The sequence below is a fragment of the Hemiscyllium ocellatum genome, chromosome 19 (genome assembly GCF_020745735.1).
Source record: "Hemiscyllium ocellatum isolate sHemOce1 chromosome 19, sHemOce1.pat.X.cur, whole genome shotgun sequence".
Taxonomy (NCBI): Eukaryota; Metazoa; Chordata; class Chondrichthyes; order Orectolobiformes; family Hemiscylliidae; genus Hemiscyllium; species Hemiscyllium ocellatum.
The window spans coordinates 37,346,879-37,362,853 of record NC_083419.1 but is presented as its reverse complement, the minus strand read 5'-3'; the positions used below and the strand labels follow the sequence as shown (position 1 = coordinate 37,362,853).

General features: G+C 39.9%; 1 protein-coding gene across 1 annotated transcript in view; it reads left to right on the top strand.

The window, feature by feature from the left end:
• Positions 1 to 973: 973 nt before the first annotated feature.
• The window catches only part of si:dkey-97m3.1 (fatty acyl-CoA reductase 1), a 198,510-nt gene continuing 183,508 nt past the window's right edge, over positions 974 to 15,975 (top strand). The window contains exon 1 of the mRNA XM_060839365.1: positions 974 to 1,096. The gene's annotated coding sequence lies outside the window, so the exon portion shown is untranslated. The remainder of the gene's footprint in view (positions 1,097 to 15,975) is intronic.

Sequence of the window (15,975 nt, the reverse complement as noted above, 5' to 3'; positions counted from 1 at the left end):
TAGAATTATGGTCGTTGGCCCCAAAGTGCTCCCCCACTGACACCTCAGTCACCTGCCCTGCCTTATTTCCCAAAGTAGGTCAAGTTTTGCACCTTCTCTAGTAGGTACGTCCACATACTGAATCAGAAAATTATCTTGTACGCACTTAAGAAATTCCTCTCCATCTAAACCTTTAACACTATGGCAGTCCCAGTCGATGTTTGGAAAGTTAAAATCCCCTACCATAACTACCCTATTATTCTTACAGGAGAAAGATTAAAAAAAAAGACACGGGAGCACCTTTTTTACACAGAATGGTTTGTATGTGGAATGAATTAGTGGATGTGGATACAGATATAATGTTCAGAAGACATTTGGATAAGTGCATGAATAAGAAATGTTTGGAAGGATATGAGTTGAGGTTTAGTTTGGGATGATGATCAGCATGGACTGGTTGGACTGAAGGGTCTGTTTTGGTGCTGTATGACTCTGATTATTTGTCATTGAAGCCCACATGAAAATGCAATAAATCACTGCATGCTGTATTTTTGATTCAAATGCAAGTATTTGGCACCATTCTTCTTTGTCAAAAGACTCTGTAATAGACATTTTTCAAGCAAAACATCTATGGTTGGTTTCAGTCCTCGACATATGCATCATATAACGTTTACCACAGCAATCTAATGCCATCACAAAGCTCTGCAGATGGCTAGTATTAACGATTTAACTTCTAAATGTGATTAAAACGTATTTGGACATTATAGGTTTATGACAGTGAAATTCTTCAAATCAGACTCTACCTCCACACACATAACGGTATGGAGAATAGTGCACGATTTGATTTGCAAAAAAAGAACTACAAATCCCAGAACAAACGAATGCGGGCGTGCTTGTCTCCTGTAAGAGAGAGAGTTATTTGAATACTGCTTGATGGATCCTGGTTGGTATGAATAAGAGACCGAGAAAGAGGCGCCTGCGCTGCGGGAGGAGGAGTCGGGGCGTTGGAAACAGCAGCAGCCTAGGCACCGGCGGGCGCTCGAAGCTTCTCACAGCCGCTGGCTTATGTTAAAGCAACATTAGGTCACAGCAGCTCCGCACACAGCGACCCATGCACACGGTAAGCGCCATCACCGCCTTTATTTCCTTTCCTCGTGTGAAACTCACCTGTTCATTCCAAGCTGTCATTTGTTATTTTTCTTCTCCTCCTGCAAGCCAGCAATACTGTGATTGGATGCAGTTACGGTGCCTTAGGATAAGTAAAGGCTGCCCAGCCTTCAGTTAATGTATTCATCATCCCTTTAAAAATAAGGAAATGCCCGTTACACCATAAGGACCAGAGACACGAGAAAAAATAAACACCATAAAAACCTCCGCGATGATGTGTCAGGGGAATTGCTTTAGTAAGTCTGGGAGACCGGGTGGGGAGCCTCTGCAGATGGCTGGACATCATGTGCTGTCGGATAGCTCTGCCATTTCTTTTGACATACAGGACCACATTATATTTGAAAATCAGTGTTGCAGATGTGTATATTTGATCTTTGTGTCCCATCCACACTAATCATTTTGACTATCATTCCCCCTCCCCACCACCACTTCAGTGATGATATGCCATCCTACATTGTGGAAACAGGTCATTCAACCCATCCACCCTCCGAACAGCATCCCACCCTATCCCTGTCACCCTGCATTTTCCATGGCTAATCCACACCGCCTGCACATCCCTGGTTACTGTGGGCAATTTAGTCTGGTCAATCCACCCTAACATCTTTGGACTGTGGGAGGAAACTGGAACACCCGGAGGAAACACACGCAGACACGGGGAGAATGTGCAAACTCCACACAGACAGTCACCCGAGGCTGGAATCGAACTCGGGTCCCTGATGCTGAGCCACCTTGCCGTCCCTCTTGTATGGAAAGTAAATGATGTTAAATTACAAGATGACAATTTGCACAAATTGCAAGTGGCCGCAGGGGAGGTTTCGGCCCATGTGCCCCTGACCGCCTTCACACACTGTAAAGGCTGCTCCCACCCCACCCTGGCAGCCAGAAAGGCTGGGTTTTTAAAAAATAAATCGAAGTGAAGTTATGTTAATTTTGGCACAAAGTGTATCAGGCGCCCTTTTGCTTTGAGAAGTTGTTTGAAATCTAATAAAACAAGCGTTAGCGGAAAGGTTGCCCAGTATTCGAACTAAGACGGAAGAGGGAGCGTATACTTCTACAGCAGGTCGGATGCAGTGCTGACACATCCTACCCGCGGGCGGGTAGGAGCCGATCCGCTGTTTTAATGTTCATTGGGTTGTTGGCACACGTCTCAGTACTTTAACATAACCTTGTGGTTACACAGAAACGTGCTCTCACGTTCCTTTCAATTGCTTCAGAGTCATCGAGTATATGTTAAAGAAGCATCGCTCTACGAAGCAATAATTGCGATTTTAAAAAAGTGTCATTGTAAACAAATGGAGCTTTGAGTTTTTCACAGCATGTTCGCATTGAGTTGGGCTGCGTCTCTGTAATGGGGCGGTGCCTCCAGACTTCAGGGTCTTGTAATGAGCTGCAAATGTTGTCTGACAGAGAGAGGAAGGCGCGATAGATTCCTCCTGGTATCGCAGATGTAACATTCGGTTCTGTTTCATTTTCTCTTTAAACTCGAGAATTCATTTTGAGCGTGGGGGAACAGCATTGAAAGACATTCCTCGGCACTGATTATCTATCTGCTTGGATGTCATTTTGCCGCCTTGTCGACACAATTTTTTTAACTGTCGTTTCAGGAACTGGCCGAAGGAAATACTCCTTTTACAAAGGAGCACCACCCCTTTCAATTTTGGGTACTGTAATTTTAGTTGCTGTGTATCCAATTGTTTGACAGTTTCTTCCCGTGGATGACATAATACTGACGCATTCGGCTAGGAAGCAGTGTTTAAATAAGATAAATGTATTGCATTTAAAAAATTTATTGCAATGGCCCGTCCCTACCAGCTCGATGCAACTCCATGACACTTTAGTCTGTATTTGGTCCGCTGAGGCGGATTTATAATTTGGCGTTTACTGTACAAATAGCGGCGAGGCAAGCAGCCCGCATTATTGTTCACATACAAATCAAGTTGCAACTTAGGACACATACAGTGAATTCCAGAAGATCTGGAAGTTTCTCTCCGAGATGTGCCCCATCGCTGCAAAAGAAACTTGCATTCTGTGTTGTTAACAAATACCAATTAGGGTGAAGATCATGTACTAGTAAGTTAGTTGGGGCTTACGCAATCTGATCTAATAACTTCTTTAGTGGTATATTGCAGCCACTTATCCTTTTCTGGAAATATTACTTTTAACAAATATATTTCATTCCTTCATGTTGCTTGTATGGTAATTGTTGGCTAGGATACTGGGATAACATCTCTGCTGTTCTTTGACCATGGAATTGTTTACATAATACCAGAGAAGGCAAATGGCACCTTGGTTTGACATTTCGTACAAAGTTTGGCATCTCTGTGCAAGACTTCATCAACACTAGATTAATGAATCAGATTGAGTCATTTTCATAGCCGGCTGCCATATGTGACTTCAACATATTATAACAGAAATGGGCAGTTATATTAAATAATCATAGTTTGGAACATACGTTTTGGTATGAAAAAAGATTAAATCAAAGTGGTGATTTTAACGTACATCTTGAGGTGAAGAGGGGCCTCAGAGGATTATGAATCTTTGTAGTCACGTTCCTAGAGAACGGTGGAGGCAGGGTCAATTAATATTTTTAAGACAGAAGTAGATAGATTTTTGACTAATAAGCAAGTCAAAGGTTATTGGAAGTGAGCAGGAATGGAGAGATGCGACCACAATCTGATTAGTCATATTTCTTTTGAATGGCTGAGCAGGCTAGAAGGACATATTGGTGGGGTAAAGGAAGTAGAGGATGTACAAACAGACAGGATTAGATGAATGCTGAGTTCTCAGAGGGTTCTTACTCTGAAGGAAGTTTCAGAAACAAGGCGGGTTCAGGCCATGGAGGGAATTTAATACAAAAACATAAATTTTAAAAATGAGAGTTTTAAGACCAGGAATCAAGACAGTTCAGCAGTACACAAGCTGATGGGTGAAAGACATTTCATGCAATGCAGAATAAAGCAGAGTTTTGGATGAACTCATCTTTATGGAACATTGCAACCAGTATTCAGCCAATACAGCATTCAAATAGTGTGGTTGGAAAAAACAAAACGCATTAAGACTTGAGCCTCATTCTATAGACTTGAGCACTTAATGCAAACTGGCACTCAATAGGAGTGAATACTTGCTGCACTATTGGTGATGCTGTTTTCAAACGCACTATTGTACTGAAGTCCTGTCTGCTGTTACAGATGGTTGTAAAATATCTCAAGGTACTTTCTGAAGAAGAGCAGAAGAGTTTTCCTTAGTATCCTGGTAAATATCTATTTCTCATCCCAACATTAGAAGGTTAGTTATCTCATTACCATTTGTAGGATCTTGCTTAATGCACATTTATTGTTGATTTATTTTTCTACATTTAGTAGTGACTGAACTGTAAAATATTTCTTTGGCTTATGAAAAGTCCTACGTAAGTTAAAGTTATTTTCTGCAAAATACAATGGTTATGGTTTCTAAACCACCTTTTAGAAGCACCCACATCATGGAGAAGAACACGTTTTTTTGGATTGGGGTGTCAGAAATATCGACAAAATCCACTGAACATGAGGAGTCTGTTTTTAAAACATAATTTAATTCCTTTTCCTTAATGCCATGCCTCATTATTTGGAAGTATAGGTTATTAATATTTTAATGAACCAATCTCAAGGCATGACTAGTGACAGGGAGCCTGACTGGGGGAGGAGTTGCGTGTACACAAGGAGTTTAGTCAGATAGTGACAGGGAGCCTGACTGGGGGAGGAGTTGCGCATACAGAAGGAGTATAGTCTGATAGAAGTTGGAGTCACTGTACCATCACAATTCAATGCAGAAAGAAAGTGAAACAAAAGCAGGCTCTGTTGCTGGTCAGTATTTGTCTTATTCAGGGGAAGTTTGGTTAATGAGGTCTCTTGTTGAAATTCTCAGTTTTGACAAGCTCTTCATCCCCAACTAGTTGTTTCACATTGCAATTCCTTTCATCTTCTGTTCTTATCACCTACCATCCTTATTCTTACCTATCCGCTTCCTAGTGGGATTGCTTCAACTTACTGATATCACACAGTCATTTGTTGATCCAGGATGTCAATCAAATAATTTGCTTTCCCAATTCTTTTGACTGCCTGTGTTCTCAGTGTTTTGCTCTATTAGGACAGCAATATTAACACTTCATCTGCTTGTTGAAATCTGCAAGCCTTGGCCTGCTTGTTGGCCCATTTCTTTGAGTTTGCTTGTAAAGCCCTAAGGCATTTCTGAGCCACTGTAGGATTTTGTGAGCTGCTTGTTCCCTGAACGTAGGATACTTAATCTAACATGGGAGGTTTGTCCTTGTATTCTGGATAATTTCCAAATCAGCCCATTCAGAGATGTTATTGCACAACTCTGAAGCAGGTGGGATTTGAACCCTGTTCATCCTTCTCAGATTTAATAGAGAATGGGTCTGGATTTGTGGACAGCTCATAATTATCAATCATTATCAGGACTTATACACTTAATGGTAAGGTCCTAGGGAGTGTTGCTGAACAAAGAGACTTCGGAGTGCAGGTTCATATACCCTTGAAAGTGGAGTCACAGATAGATAGGATAGTGAAGAAGGTGTTTGGTATGCTTTCCTTTATTGGTCAGGGTATTGAGTACAGGAGTTGGGAGGTCACGTTGCGGCTGTACAGGACGTTGGTTAGGCCACTGTTGGAATGTTGCATGCAATTATGTTCTTCTTCCTATTGGAAAGATGTTGTGAAACTTGAAAGAGTTCAGAAAAGATTTACAAGGATGTTGCCAGGGTTGGAGGATTTGAGCAAAAGGGAGAGGCTGAACAGGCTGGGGCTGTTTTCCCTGGAGCATTGGAGGCTGAGGGGTGATCTTATAGAGGCTTATAAAATCATGAGGGGCATGGATAGGGTAAATAGACAAAGGGTTGGCGACTCTAGAACTAGAGGGCATAGATTTAGGGTGAGAGGCGAAAGATGTAAAAGGGACCTAAGCGGCAACTTTTTCATGCAGAGGGTGGTATGTATATGGAATGAGCTGCCAGAGGAAGTGGTGGAGCCTGGTAAAATTGCAACATTTAAAAGGCATCTGGATGGGTATATGAATAGGAAGGGTTTGGAGGGATATGGGCCGGGTGCTGGCAGGTGGGACTAGATTGGGTTGGGATATCTGGTCGGCACGGATCAAAGGGTCTGTTTCCATGCTGTACATCTCTGTGACTCTATCTCATCTGCCTGTCTGACTGTTGTACCCTTTTGATCCTCTGTGTGGGTTCTTATGAATGGTGCAAGTGAAGTTTTCAATTCCAGGTGATTTATTTCGCAAAGGGTCTTATGTAAACCTGTATCTTTAATGCTCCCATCGAACATTCAAAGTTAATTTGCTTTGTGCTCTCAAATTCTAATTCTGCTCAGGCTGTTTTCGAAAGTTCTGAAATTTCTGCGTGTCAGCTCTAGGGACCAACTCGCATGCACCAAAAATAGCCTTTTTCCCATTTCAAGTCTGTAGCAGTCTGCTTGGAAAGATGGCATAAACCTCATTACCACTGCCAGTTAGCCTACTTTGTATGTGCAGTTACTAGTTTTTTTATGGCCATCTCCCTGTCTAGCTACATTTTCAAAATAAATACAAATGCCTTTGTCATTTTCACCAAACTTTGGGCGGGCCTGTACAACTTTAAACGGCTTCCCATTGGCCTTTGGGCTTGAGTCAGATCTTTCCTCATTAGAACTCCACTTGGAGTTTTTTTTTTAAATTCTAGCTTTTTCCTTTTCCTCTCTTTCTTCTTTTTCTCTTTTCCTTTGCAATTCTAGTTCCAGTATCTTGAATGCTGTTTTCTATTTCTTCTAAATGAAATTCCCTTTTCTTTTCCTGTCTTTGAATCTCTAGATATCCGGTCTTCCTTTCCAACTGAATCTATGCCAAATGTGACTTTCTCTCCTTCCATTTCTGCCTTTCCTTCTGACTGTCTCATTCAGTCTTCAGCTTCACGTACACTAATTTCTGATTTTTAAGGTTTCTTAGTGTTTGACATTTATCTAACTGCCTGTTCCAATATATTCAGCAGTGGTCCAGTGGACTCTTTCTTCAAAGAATTATAATCTATCCCAGATTGCTGCACAAACTTAACAAAATTAGTGGTTAGCACTGCTGCCTCACAACGCCAGAGACCTGGGTTCAATTCCCGCCTCAGGCGACTGACTGACTGTGTGGAGTTTGCACGTTCTCCCCATGTCTGCATGGGTTTCCTCCAGGTGCTCCGGCTTCCTCCCACAGTCCAAAACAAATGTGCGGGTTAGGTGAATTGGCCATGCTAAATTGCCCGTAGTATTAGGTGAAGGGGTAAATGTAGGGGAATGGGTCTGATAGGTTGCGCTTCAGCGGGTCGGTGTGGACTTGTTGGGCCGAAGGGCCTGTTTCCACACTGTAAATAATCTAATCTAATCTTGACAGTTGTCATTTTTAAATGCTAAGCTTCACTCTAATTCATAAGAAACCTTGCCTTTCCTCTTTTATTGTCAGTTGGTATTATCCCATTTCCAATAATATGTTTCTGGATTTGGGTTATCCTGGATAAGTTCCCAATGTTGTGTTATGTCCAAGATTTGGAGTAGTGCACTGTCTCTCTTTCTAGTCGTCCTGCTGCACAATCACAGCATAAATTTAAATGTGTATAGAACAAAAAAATGTCCATCAGCCGGATTTCTTTAATAAACAGCAAATTATTGATTTATTATAAAAAAAATTTATTCAACAAAGATGTAAAGCTGATTAACACACAGTTTGAAATAGGAAAGAATAAATATTTACCTTTTTAAACAATGCAATTTACATACATAGCATTTAGAAGTTAGAGAGAAAAGGTTGTCTTTGCAGAGATTGATGTGAAAACATTGGTTGAACATATAATTGTTCTTGAAGGAAAAAAGGGCATGATATGAAATGTTCAAGATGACTTTCTGTTAGTGTGCTGGCAAATGTAGACAGGTATCATTAAGGAGTAATCTCAATAAGGCAGAGGATGAGCTGGGTAGCTACTTCCTCTCAGCAGGCTATACCCCAACCAAACTCCAAACAATAACCAAACTAAGGCAGAGACCACGCATGTGAGTTAAGTTAATTAGCAATTAGGTGAAGCCATGTGACTTCCAAGTCATTTTTTAAAAAAAAGTCCCCATATCCTTTTAGTGACCATTTTTGAAAAAATACAGTTCTGGCATCTCTGCAGTCTTTTCAAATAAACCACTATTCACAATTCTCCAAAATTAATCTTCAACAAGTTTTAATAATGAAGTATTTTCTTTTCCATAGTTAAAAATGGAAATCCAAAATTGTTAAAGTTAGGCTGCTCCTCTAGATGGTGTAGTATTATAGTTATCACTGATAAGCATAACACTGAAATCAGTGTAATAGCTTGAACTAAGTATTTAAGTAGTAGTCCTGGACTAATTAAAGACCTGAAAAAGTTAAGGCTAATGTGTGCGGGTGTAAGTGAGTTTTTAACGGTGATAATTATTGCTGAACAACCTCTCTGATTCTAAAAATGTAAGTTTGCCAAATGGAGTTTCATTCTCATACATGGGAATTAATTATGGAGATTATTGAAAACCAACATATTTCAAAATGACTTCTTTATTTCTGTCTTTTATCAATTTTCCTGAATTCGATCTACATTTCTCAATCTTTACTTTGATCTCTGTGAATGTTTCAAATATAATTTATTCCTTGTTTTTTACTTACTGACTTAGAGTCTGCATACTGCAGTGAAAATACTACAGACCCTCACTGTTACTTGTCCTATTGCAATGTCACAGATTATCTACAGAATCACATTGAAACAGACAGTAGTTAGTCAAACTCTGCACTGAGAAGTCCATGCATATGCATGGTGGATGCCATTCCTTACTGCTGAGGACAGAATCCCAACCAATAGCTCATACTGCAGTCATTATGTTAGAGGGAGCAGGGAACATTGAACAACTTTAGAAACAACTAATTTTATAACTATGTGAAGAATACCAGGGCTCAAACTTGTGTGAATAAAAAACAATAGCATTAGAAAAGGCTGATGTATCAGCAACATTTATTTTGCTAAATACTTCATTTTGTTTCCCTGGAGACATATTATTGAGATAATTTATAATATGGGATAGAATATACAGTATTCCATTTTAACATTGGTGCAAGCATTAGTAAAATTGTGCATTACATCTTGACTTCCCCTATTCAACAGGAAATTTGTAAAAATGCATAGATTTTGCAGCGTGTGTTAAAGTGAGACTTTGGATTCTTACCTATTCTAAGCTGTAGGTGATTAAATTAAATGGGATATGGGTTTCCTCTTTTATTCTATTTTTGTACATTTCACTTATGTCTGCCTATTTCACCTCTTTGTGTATTTCTTTCATCTATCTCACTAATTGATCTGTCTCCAATTATGCATGGCCCTTTCTCTTTCTCTTGCAATCACTCTATTGATTGATTTCTGTATTTTTATGCTACTTTACTTCCATTCACTCTATTTTAAAAATAATTTTACTGTTTTTCTCTTTTCTTCACTCCCTGTTTCTGTCTATCTTCAACAGATGAGAACTTGGTTAATGGGTTCAATCCCATTGTAATGTGCCTGTCACAGGGTTTGACAGGAAGCTGGGCTGGTGGATGTGTTGTGTGGGAAAGTTTCCTGTTTGCCCTCCCATAAACTGTGGTGGAATTCTGGAATCTTCAAACTCAACCATGCTTCATGTTTGTTTTTGAGGGCTGCTTTGGATCAACAAGTCAATTTGAGGTCTGCTGGTCAAGCATTAATGTTAATGTTCCCTCAAACTCTGTTAGAGCTAACCATAATTGAGGTGAAGTTAAAGAATATGAAAATTACTTCTCAGGAGATGCTCAGCAGCGATGCCATTTGGCTTGCTGGTAGAGTTGTGGAATAAAATACAAAAAGTAGCACTTGTATTTCTCAGCTGGAGTGGAAATAGTAGACACTTGCCTGTCAGGACCTGGCTATACCCTACAGAAAATTTAATTCCCCCTTCATGAATTACGCTGACCAAAATTACAGGTGGGTAAAAAGAATGACTGCAGATGCTGGAAACCAGATTCTGGATTAGTGGTGCTGGAAAAGCACAGCAGTTCAGGCAGCATTAGAGGAGCAGTAAGGCCATATTCAGAACCTTGACCAGCTATTGGTCAACATATGCATGTACAGGAATCACATTAACACAAATCTGACTTTGACTATGATTACTAAGACAATATGAGGTTTATTTGCTTTCTTATCAAACTGATGTGATACCTTTCTATTTCATTTGGTACTGCCAGTACAATATGTTATGCCGGGGAATATATGACTAATTCCCATGTCTTGCTATTATCAATCTGAATCTAGTTGCTAGGGGTATATGAAAGTGGCCCAGATGTCACTTCTTCTGGTTCAGTCTAGCCTCTACTTGGTACCTCCACAGAGAATCACTTAATGTGCAAGTGACCATGGTAATAATTACCTGAACAGTTCACTACATATTATGTTTGTGGTAATACTGCACTACTGTATAACTGAATGATTCTTATCTTAAATAGTAGATGGTAATGGATTATTTTTGAGCATAGTTAGGAGCCTGATAAAATGAATGATGATAATATTCTGGTTTGATAAATTGTGATTCCTGAAACAGATTTCCACTCAAAGCATTGAGGCGTATAGGGAGTAAATAGGGATTTGGATTAGAGGGCAAAGATCAACCATTATCATATTAAATCATATTGATTCAACTGGCTGTATGGTCTATGCGCCCAGTTCTGGTGTTTATATGTTTTTCACACTGTTAGGATTAATTTGTTTTGGTTAATTGCACCGATCATATTGCATTAAATGAATGCTGTCAATGTTTTTTACAGTGATTGTTGTGGTATTGTCAAGGAAACTATTTTGGAGGAATTATTAATTGTGAGAAGTTGGAAACAAAGAGGAAATGATATGTTTGTGACATATCCATGGATCAATCTCTATTTACCTTTGGATATCAGTATAGCTATCTCATTGTATCCAGGGAATTGCTGACTCTGCTGCACAATAATATTCGAAGCAACAGCTTGCTGTTTGGAGTAGTTTTAGTATTATCTAGTGGCCTGTATTAACGATCTGGAAACATGAGCTTAAATCCCACTGGGGCATCTGGGGAGTTTGAATTCAGTCAGTTAGTTAATTAAAATCTGAAATAAGTCTAGTAACATTAATGGTGACCATGAATGGATACCAAATTTTCATAAAACCTCAATTCCTTTAGGGAGGCAGATCTGCTGTCCTTACCTGATTTTGCCCATATGTGACTCCAGCAATATGGTGAACAGTCCTCCGAAATGGCCTAGCAAGCCTCTCATTTTTATTTAAAAGGAGCATCACCAACCGCTTCTACTCAAGCACAATTAGGGATTGGCAGTAAGAGGTATCATATAAGTAATGCCGAATCTTGTAAATAAATGAAAAAGCTTTTTGCTGATCAAAAATACACAACAATTCGGAAAAACAAGCAGTGGAAGATGTTAATTTTTAAAAAAAATTCTTTATTCTGGTAAGATTTATTGATTCACTTATTATTAGAGATATATCTTACTCAAAAGAGCAGCAAAGGTAAGAAAAGATTCTGTAATTATCGTGCGCATGACAACCAAGAAATTTATTATCTTAACCTTTCATACATAACAGCAGTAAAGTCCTTCTAATCTATTTACTTCTAAGAAAAATAATATTAAGAGCACATTATAGTACAGTGAACATTGGAGCTGTCATCTTTAGATTAATTAAGTAGTTAAATTGCATCTGTGATTGCTTTTACACAATGCACAAGAACAGAGATGTGCTGACTTAAAGTGTGTTTCTGCTCCTGTATGCTTGTTTAATTGTTATAAATTGATGTTTAAATAAACTTTTATTAAAGGATGCAACTTCAAATTATTAACTTTCCTACTATGGTTATGAATGTGACAGCAGTCAACAATCATGGAGACTGATGTAACCTTGCCATCCAGTGTTCTCTTGCTGGTGGGTAGCAGTTTTATCTATAACTATCAGTCCACTGCCTCTTGTTTGAATAAATATATATATATACATATATAAAAGTGTTCTGAAAGCATGCACAATACAGGAAGTGCAGCAAACATGCGCTTTAAAGTTTGTTTCAAGTGCATTCTGTCCCATTTCCTGCCAGAATTGCAGGAGTATGTAGGCATAACTTTGTGTGTGAAGCTCTAGTCTGTATATATAAAATTAAAAATAAAACATGCATATGATAAATACTCGCTGCTGTTCAGTTAGAAGTAATTGAAAATGCCAATTGTGTGATCATTCTGAATGTGAAAGCCTCAGAGGAACAACATTTGCTTTGTTCAATGGCATTCTAAGATTACTGTCCATAATGGTCATGAGATTATCTTTGATCAGCAGTATGTATTGCAACAGATTAAATAAACTTGTTTATACATTACTTATTTTCATTTATGTTCCTGAAGCAAATAGTAATGGCTTAGTTCATTCTCTTTAAGAAGGTGTTATTTGTTAGTTGGGTATCATGCATCTTATGTATGCCTTTTTAGCACATCACTATTTGCAAGTCAGGGTCTTTACGTTGAGTAGGTGTTCTGTTTCTGTAATGTTGTGGTTACAAGTGTACAGACCCTCAGTCAAAACCAAGCAACAACATTTTGTTGGGCTCTTGCAGAGCAGTGCTTTTGTTTAAAATCTGATTGAAGATTTGCAGCGCTTCACACGAGGCTCCAACAGCACTGATGATGTTCCCTAGCCAGGGAACGAAACGTTTGCAGCAAAAACTTCCAGCTCGGCGAGCAGAACCACAACAGTGCTTTTGTCTCTGCCTCTGAGCCAGAAGGCCTGGCTTCAAGTCCCACTTACTTCAGAGATGTGTCACAAATCCCTACAGCGTGGAAGCAGGTCATTCAGTCCATCAAGTCTATACCACCCCTCCGATGAGTATCCCACCCAGACCCACTGCATTCCTGTAACCCTGCATTTCCCTTGGCAAATCCACCTAACCTTTGATCCTCCTCTTTGGACATCTTTGGACTGTGGGAGGAAACCGGAGCGCCCGGAGGAAACCCTTATAGACGCGAAGAGAATGTACAAACTCCACAAAGACAGTCAGCCGAGGCCGGAATTGAACCTGGGTCACTGGCGCTGTGAGGCAGTAGTGCTAACCATTGTGTCCCCTAAATCAGAATGCAGTGGAACAGATTGATTAAATTATCTACACTGAGCGGCAAATTGTGTTCAAAATATTAGCACACGTCTTGATCGCAACAACATTGTGCACTAGATATCACAATTCTATCATTATAAATACCACCTATTATGTTATGGGTAATGCTGTAAGATATTCCATAGAGTGGACTTATACAACATGGACTGCAGCAGATCAACAAGGAGGATCACCACCATCGTCTCACGGGCAGTTGAGACGATGAAGGAAATAAATGCCTGGCCATATCCTATGAACTAGTAAAGTAAAAAGTTGTCATACATAGTGACATACACACTCACTAGTCTAATAGATACATATGTATAGATGTAGTGGGACCCCCAACAAGAAAGTACAGATGCTGTAAAGGTCAACTGTTAATCCTATAATCACCCTTGTGACTTCAATGTGATCCTTCATTGCATCGTTCATTTACACATAAGGATCTTTCAGTTCCATTGCCAATGAGCTACTTTTTTCTTAGATCACCTGCTTGGCAATGGCCCACCATGAATTTCCCAATCCATCTAAAGAGACAGAACACACTGGGCAAGAGTTTGCTAAGGCAGATGTCACAACCTTTTACGATTATTAGCTCAAAATGACTCAGGAAATAAGCACGATCCCAAGTATTCTTCCTTCCCAAAACTTTGTTCTCACATAAAGCTCTGACTGTATTGGCTGACATGGGTGAGTCTGGTTGACTAGATTAGATTACTTACAGTGTGGAAACAGGCCCTTCGGCCCAACAAGTCCACACCGACCCGCCGAAGCGCTACCCACCCATACCCCTACATTTACCCCTTACCTAACACTACGGGCAATTTAGCGTGGCCAATTCACCTGACCCGCACATCTTTGGACTGTGGGAGGAAATCGGAGCACCCGGAGGAAACCCACGCAGGCACGGGGAGAACGTGCAAACTCCACACAGTCAGTCGCCTGAGTCAGGAATTGAACCCGGTTTTCAGGCGCTGTGAGGCAGCAGTGCTAACCACTGTGCCACCGTGCCGCCCATATTTTAGGCTTTTTAGGACTAATTTAGGCTTTAATTTGTTAGCACATAAAAGGAAGTAACTGCAACAATGTGGCAATTTAAATGTACACAGTTCCTCTTTTTAAAAACAGTATATCAACTGAATTGAAATTACACCATCACCTTGATTGTTCTTGGTTGTTGGTAAATGGTAGAATTAACTTGAAAATTATCTTGTTGAATATGTTACCATTTTTACGAACAAAATGTCCACATTTTATCATTCAAATAAGATGTGAGCAATAGGTTTAGGGTAAGAGGGGAAACATATCAAAGAGACCTAAGGGACAACTTTTTTCATGCAGTGGGTGGTACGTGTGTGAAATGAGCTGCCAGAGGAAGTGGTGGAGGCTAGTACAATCACAACACTTAAAAGGCATCTGGATGGGTATATGAATAGGAAGGGTTTGGAGGGATATGGGCCGGGTATTGGCAAGTGGGACTAGATTGGGGTGGGATATCTCGTCAACATGGACGAGTTGGACCAAAGGGTCTGCTTCCGTGCTGTACATCTCTATGATTCTATGACTCTGAATGATATCCTGTAAAATGAGAATGTTGAATTTTAATGTATAAGATGCACAATACAAGGAGGAGTTTTAGAGGCAGGTTATTTCAGTTTGTTCTATTTTTCAATACTTGTATTTGATACCAGATGCACTACCAATTTGGCTACAGGGCTCTTTACAGAAGGGAGGAGTATGTGGGTTGTCACACTTTGGGGAAAGTGAGGACCGCAGATGCTGGAGATCAGAGTCAAAAAGTGTGGTGTTGGAAAAGCACAGCTGGTCAGGCAGCATCAGAGGAGCAGGAGAGTCCCCCTCATTCCTGATGAAGACCTTATGCTCGAAACATCAAGTCTCCTGCTCCTGAGAGAGAGAGAGAGACCACTCCTTTTCTAGAGGTCCAAATACCTCTATAATATTTTTCACACCCACAAACCACTCAGCTGCCCGAGGAGCCTGTCACAATTTTTGGCAAGCAGGAAACATTTGTCATTGGTCTGCAAAGTGGTGGCCAGGTATCAAACAGTTACTTGTCGGTGGCTGATTCTCAATTCGTATACACCCCTTCGTGCCAGCCTATCTGCAACTAAACTTCCTTGAACAGTGCTATGTAAATACCACTTGTAATGAGAATCAGGAACTTCCTTTTGAAATGTGCAGCAATCCCTTCAGCAGTCCTTGTTAGTAAAATATACAGTCTTCACAAGGTCCATTGATTTAAGCAATTTCCATTCCTCTTATGTAGAAATGTCTTTCATTTCTAACCAGTTCTTGTGTTGTTATGATAAATGATAAACAGTATATAGGAACATAGGAACAGGAGTAGGCCATTCAGCCCCTTGAACTTGTTCCATCATTCACTCAGATCATGGTTGATCTGTGGCTTAAGTCCACACACCTGTCTTTGGCCTATATCTCTTAATACCATTCCTTAACAAAAAATTATTTATCTCTGATGTAAAATGTTCAACTGATCCAGCATCCAGTGTCATTTGTGAACATCCACCAAATGTCTTTCCAAACATCTATCACTCTTTATGTGTAAAGTTCTTCATGACGTTTTTTCCAAATAGTC